Source organism: Narcine bancroftii, chromosome 12 (genome assembly GCF_036971445.1).
Source record: "Narcine bancroftii isolate sNarBan1 chromosome 12, sNarBan1.hap1, whole genome shotgun sequence".
Lineage (NCBI taxonomy): Eukaryota > Metazoa > Chordata > Chondrichthyes > Torpediniformes > Narcinidae > Narcine > Narcine bancroftii.
The window spans coordinates 36,468,755-36,475,945 of NC_091480.1; positions in this window are offsets into that span (position 1 = coordinate 36,468,755).

The following is a 7,191-nucleotide window of genomic DNA, read 5'->3' on the forward strand; positions in this document are numbered from 1 at the left end:
ATAAGATAGTGATCATGTTTGTATGGCCACTAGCAAGGCCTTGATTAAAGTTCCTGCTTGATTAGACTTGGCTGCCAGCAGGGGGCTGATGCAGTGTGTAAAAGATCAGTAATGGAGGCTTGCAGCCTTATGGGCTGTTTACATCAACTTTAAAGTAAAGAACCTTTTCTTTCATCCATGTGTTGACTAAGAACTCACACATACAAATACAAGATGAAACATGGTGTCTGAGTGGGATGGAGGAAATTGAAAGGAAATCCTTTAAAAGGAAATCTAAAGTCAGCAACTGATCAGTGAAGAGAAGCTAACAAAGTTAAAAATGGAAGGATTACGTCCACCAGTGAAACTTCAGTTGACAGGTAATGTGGCTGAAAATTAGATTTAAACAATGTTTTGGATTATATTTAGTGGCAGACGGAGCTGATGAGAAAAGTGATAAAGTGAAAGCATCAGTTCTCTTACATGTCATGGGTGATGAAGCCCTGGACATGTATAATAACTTCACATTTGCTGCTGAAGGAGACAAAATGAAACTGGAAAAAATTAATGGAACAGTTTGAGGCAAACTGCATACATAAATGTAGTGTGGCATTTGAGAGGCACAGATTTATTGCATGTGTAAAGAAAATGGAAGAAGGTATTGATCAGTATGTGATTGATTGAGAAAAAGAAGCAAAACTTTTGAATTTAGTGAACTGACCAACTCGCTGATAAAAGATAGACTTGCGTGTGGTATTCCAGATAATAGTTTAAGGGAAAGACTGCTAAGAGAGCAAAATCTAGACCTGAAAAAAGCCATTGCACTCTGTAAGGCTACAGAAACTGTAAAAATACAGGCAAAAGAGCTCTTTCAGTGAAACTAGCTGCAATGGGGAGGGAGTGAGCAAGAACAGACTAAAACCGTTTAACAAAAAGCACGCCAAAGTGGAAAGAGAGGTGTGGCCAACAAACAAAAATGAAAGGGACAATCGAAAGCCAAGTCATTGATGCGGTGCATAACACCTACCAAAAAAGTGTCCAGCATATGGTAAAACATGCTATATGTGCAACAAAAACAACCATTATGCCTGTTGCTGTAGGAACCAAGTGCAACAAAGTAAGGTTTATTCAGTAGATGAAAGGGAGATAGAGGAATTCCATGTAGATGTTGTGACTGAAAACAAGAAAGAAAACAGAGACTGGATGTTCAGATTAAAAGTGAATGACATATACATTTCCATTAAATTGGATACTGGAGCACAAATTAACGTAATATCAGAGACTGATTTTAAAAAGATTAGACCCACACCAAAAATGTATGGAACAAAAGTGAAGTTGATAGGATAGTCAGGTACATATATACCAGTGCAAGGAGAATGCATGGTCAAAGTGAAACACAAGGACAAAGACCATATGCTAGTATTCATCGTGATACCAAAGGATGTACAGGTCATACTAGGTTTAACAGCTTGTGAGAAACTGAACCTGGTAAAAAGAGCCCTTGTTGTGGAAACCGAAGGAGAGATGGTCTATGAAACTCATGAAAGAGTACAATGACCTATTTCAGGGTCTAGGCTGCCTTCCAGGAAAACACATAATCAGAGTGTTAAACATGTGCCACCGATAATACATCCATGCAGAAAAGTTCAATTTACACTTCAAAAGCAACTAAAGGCGGAGTTGGACAGGATGGAAAGCCTGAACATGATTCAAAGGATAGATGAGCCAATGGAGTGGGTGTGTTCACTCGTCGTTGTGGACAAAAAGAATGAAAAGCTTAGAATTTACCTGAATCCAAGAGATCTAAACAGAGCAATAAAGAGAGCACACTTTAAGCTTCTGACACATGAAGAAATCATGTCACAGTTTGCAAATGCAAAGTTTTTCAGCAAGTTAGATGCATCATCAGGATTTTGGCAGTTGAAATTGGATGAAGCAAGTTCAAGACTGTGTATGTTCAATAGTCCTTTTGGCAGATATAGATTCCTAAGGTGTCCATTCAGAATTGCGTCAGCTCCTGAAGTGTATCACAAAACTATCCATATGGTCTATGAGCACCTGGACGGAGTTGATACCTCAATGGATGACATCATAGTATGGGAACCACGAGAATGGAGCATGACGAGAGAATAAGGAAAGTACTGGAAGCAAAAGGAAAGCAAACCTGAAGCTGAATAGAGAGAAATGCGGGGGTGACAGAACTATCATGTGTAGCAGAAATTATTGACAGTGAGAGCATCAGACTAGATCCCAAAAAAGTGTCCAATGTGCCAAGGTCACAATGCAAAAAAGACATACAGAGGTTTTAATGGAATGGTCAATTATATGGGTAAATTCATATCCAACCTCTCAGAAAAGATGGTTCCATTGAAAAGACTAACAGAAAAGAACGTTGAATGGGAGTGGAATCTCGAGCATGAAAAGTCATGGAGTGAACTAAAGAAACTGCTCACAGAGGAACCAGTTCTGAGGTTTTACGACCCAGCGAGACCCATCAAGATATAATCAGACGCATCACATAGTCGGCTTGGTGCAGTTCTTCTGCAAAAATGTGATGACTGGCAACGCATTGTGTATTCATCACGCTCAATGACAAACGTAGAGACACGGTATGCTCAAATTGAAAAGGAACTGTTCAGCATCACATATGCCTTTGAAAGATTTCATCAGTTTGTGCCTACACAAGCTATCAGTGTAGAGACTGACCATAAGCCCTCGATTCCATTGTTCCAAAAGCCATTAAATGAATGTCCACTTAGAATACAAAGAATGATGATTAACCTGCAATGCTATACACTGAATGTAGCGTACACTTCGGGTAAGCTAATGTACACAGCAGACATGTTGTCTAGAGCTGTTGACACGAGAAAGCCCACAAACACCAAAATGGATGAAGACGTGAATGCCTTCGTGGACATGATCACAAGTGCACTGCCCATATCAGATGCAAAAATGGAGCTCATAACATCAGAGACAAGCAAAGATTAAACACTGAGACAACTGAGAAAAAACATCTTGGATGGATACCCCAACATGAAACAGGACTGCTCACCTGACATCTCAGAGTACTGGATCTGCAGGGCAGAACTATCAGTGATTGGAGACATCACCTAGAAAGGAAGTAAAATCCTAATCCCAAAGAGTTTGAGAAAAGAGATGCTAAAAGGGATCCATGGAGGACATCTTGGAATCAAAAAGTGTAAGAAAAGAGCATGAGAGGTACTGGCCAAGAATCAACAATGATATAACAAACGAAGTATAAAACTGTACAATATGCCAGAAATACCAAGCAAGCACTCCTGCAGAACCACTAAAGTTACACCCAGCACCATACAGACATTACCAGAAGGTAGGCGCTGACCTATTCAAATGTCAAAGGAAGGACTATCTGGTAGTCACAGACTGTTATCCCCCTGTAAACTGAACACCATCACTGCAGATGATGTAATAACAGGTATGAAAACCATATTCTCCAGACAATGGAGCCCAGTTTTGCAATTCAACGTTCTGACAGTTTGCCAAAGAGTGGGACTTTGTACACACTATGTCAAGTCCTCAATTTCCACAGTCCAATGGTCTAGTGGAAAAATCAGTACAGACAGTGAAAAGAATGATGAACAAGGCAAAAGCCAGTGGAACGGACTTCTACCAGAGCATGCTAGTATACTGCACAACGCCGCTTGAGTGTGGTAGGTCACCAGCACGTCTCCTTATGGGACGTAGGCGAAGATCAAACCTACCCATTCAAGAGAATCTCCTAAAAACAAAAGAGGGGGATAAAATGAAGAAACTCAAAGAACAACAGAAAGATAAGAAAAAGTATTACTTTGACTTTGAGGAGTAAAAAAACTTTCGGAACTCTACATTAGTGACCAAGTAAGGCTAAAAGACAAAACAAACTTATGGACTCAGAAGGGAACTGTCCTTAGTGAAGTCCAACCAAGATTATACACCATTCAGACAGATGAAAGTGGTGTTCTACGAAGAAATCGTCGAGATCTTCAAATGGGACCAGCCACAGTAGATGGAAAGACGGATACTGTTGAACACCTGAACACAAATCTGAGAAGACATCATCTGAGGCAACAATGCAGATTCAAGGACAATCAATCAGGAGATTGTCAAGACACGTGAATCCTCCTAAGGGTCTCATTGAGCCAATTTAAAGACTCCTGTTATAGAATGAAGTCATGCTATCTTATTCACTATTCAAGTTTTAGTATATGTAAATATGAACACACAAAACAAATTTAAAACATGTTAACAATGTTGATAATAATGAAAATGTAAGTCCTGGTGTTAAAGTTAAAATTGCAGAGTTATACAAAGAACACGTGTTCGTTAAAACTAAGCTACTTTTGTTTTAAGAAAGGCAGATGTAATGATAGTGATCATATTTGCATGGCCACTAGCAAGGCCTTGATTAAAGTTCCTGCTTGATTAGACTTGGCTGCCAGCAGGGGGCTGACATAGTATGTAAAAGATCAGTAATGGAGGCTTGCAGCCTCATGGGCTGTTTACATCAACTTTAAAGTAAAGAACCTTTTTCTTCATCCATGTATTGTCTAAGAACTCACACATATGAATACAAGATGAAACACTAATTACCAATTCCATTATGGAATTTCAATCGTGTTCAAGACCAAGTCCAGGTTCAGCAGGGTGTCAGAGGAGATAAGATGCATGAACATAGACGAGGGTCATGTTGGCAAGCAATAGAAGTGGCGCGGATGGAAGGAGGAAGTGTTGGAGAAGATTAGGCCTAGGTGGGGGTGACTGCAGCCTTGATGGGCCATGGACAATTGAAGTCTTGTGGGTCTTGGTCAATCTGAACAAGAAAGGGAGAAATCAGAAAATAAGGGAAATTGAATGGGGTACAGAAGAGATTAGAGCAGTGGTACTCAACCTTTTTCTTTCCACTCACATGCCACTTTATGTATTCCCTCTGCTATTGATGCTCTGTGATTATTAAGGGATTGCTTAAGGTGGTATGCGGGTAGAAAGAAAAAGTTTGAAAACCACTGTTTTAATCATACCTAATTGACTCATTATGTGCATGGTTTATAACTCCAAAGGAAATGGGCCAATGACAATTTTTCTCAAGCAAAACATTTCAGTAACAATTGGATCTAGAGCAGTGATTCTCAACCTTCCCTTCCCACCCACATACCACCTTAAATGCTAATCATAGAGCATTTATGACATAGGGATTACTTAACGTGGTATGTGAGTGGAAAGAAAAAGTTTGAGAACCACTGGATTAGAGCATTAGTTAGGATTTGGTAAGTTTTGAGGATCAGAGGTATTGAAGGGTCAATGGGTTTGGATTTAAAATATGGTAGAGCAAAGTGTGGCCCTTTTCTTTACTGCTTGTACAGTAATGCAGCTAGAAGAGCTGGTGCTTCAGAACTCCAGAGTCCCGTTCAAACCTAATTTCTGGTGCTGCCTGCATGAAGCCTGAATATTTTCCCTGTGATCGTGTGATGTCCCATCAGATGCTCGGAGGCATGGGGTGGTTGATTAATTAACCAATGCATTTTTCCCCCAGTATGTAAGCAACTGGTAGAATCTGCAAGAATTGATGGAAATGTGCAGAGAGATTAATGCAGATTTCAAGCGATGGGCGAAAGGACCTGTTCCTATGATCAGTTAGGTTGAGAGTTGATGAGAGGTATCAGATTCACAATCAGCCATTGGCAGTAGTTTGGGACACATTCAGGCTGCAGTTCAGAAGCAATGGGGACAAATAATAATCCTGCCTCGGATTTTCTGAACAGAAGCATTGTAATATGCCAGAATCAATTTGGCATCCAACCAGATCTGTACCATAATTAGAGCTAGTCATTTATTTACACATTTACTTTTTAGAGTAAATGTCCTCAACTTACAAATCTACATCTCAAAATACTGAAAAGCCTTCCACACTTCGCCCATAGAAACTCATTGTCTCAAATTAACCATAATAGATTTCAGGAAAATATCTTTTTTGCAAATCACTTATGTTCTTTACACAGCCGCTGTGTTCCAGGAAATTATTACCATTTTCCCGGAATGCATGCTGTGTAAAAAGGTTAGAACGGGAATGAGGGTGCCATTCCTGCTCTGATATTTTACCTTCTAGACACATTGTAAATTTCCTGGAACTCCTGCAATCTAAAGTTAACTGCCGGCATTCCGTGAACAACGAGCTAATGAATACCACATATCGATGATGCGCGTTGCAAGTCCCGTCTCTTTAATTGCCAAATTTCCAGTATGTTGTCTAAACTCACGTAAAGAATCAGAGATTTGGATTTTTTGGTCATTCGAGTGTGAACGACCAATGGTGAGATGTCAGACATTCTTCAGACTGGTAAAATCAAGCAAATTCTATCCGAATCAGATGGGTGGGTCACGTCTCCAGAATGGAGGACCATCGCCTTCCCAAGATCGTGTTATATGGCGAGCTCTCCACTGGCCACCGTGACAGAGGTGCACCAAAGAAAAGGTACAAGGACTGCCTAAAGAAATCTCTTGGTGCCTGCCACATTGACCACCGCCAGTGGGTTGATATCGCCTCAAACCGTGCATCTTGGCGCCTCACAGTTTGGCGGGCAGCAACCTCCTTTGAAGAAGACCGCAGAGCCCACCTCACTGACAAAAGGCAAAGGAGGAAAAACCCAACACCCAACCCCAACCAACCGATTTTCCCCTGCAGCCGCTGCAACCGTGTCTGCCTGTCCCGCATCGGACTTGTCAGCCACAAACGAGCCTGCAGCTGACGTGGACTTTTACCCCCTCCATAAATCTTCGTCCGCGAAGCCAAGCCAAAGAGAAGAGACATATTATAACCATCCTACATCATTACTCTAAAAAATAACATTAAATGAAATAATAATATCAATAACAGTGGACAAAAAATCAGGCCGTGTCTTTGGTTCATTGATCATTCAGGCATCTGATGGCAGTGGGGAAGAAGCTGTCCTTGTGCCATTGAGCGTTCATCTTTAAGCTGCTGTACCTTTTCCCCGATGATAGCAGATTGAAGAGGGCATGGCCTCGGTGGTGGGGATCTTTGAGGAAAGAGGCTCTTTTTTTAAGATACAACCACATGTAGATGTCTCGATGGAGTGAAGTCTGGTGCCTGTGATGTTGCAGGCCGAGTTAACAACCGACTGGAGTTTATTCTTGTCCTGAGAGTTGGAGCCTCCCTCAGGCAGTGATGCAACCAGC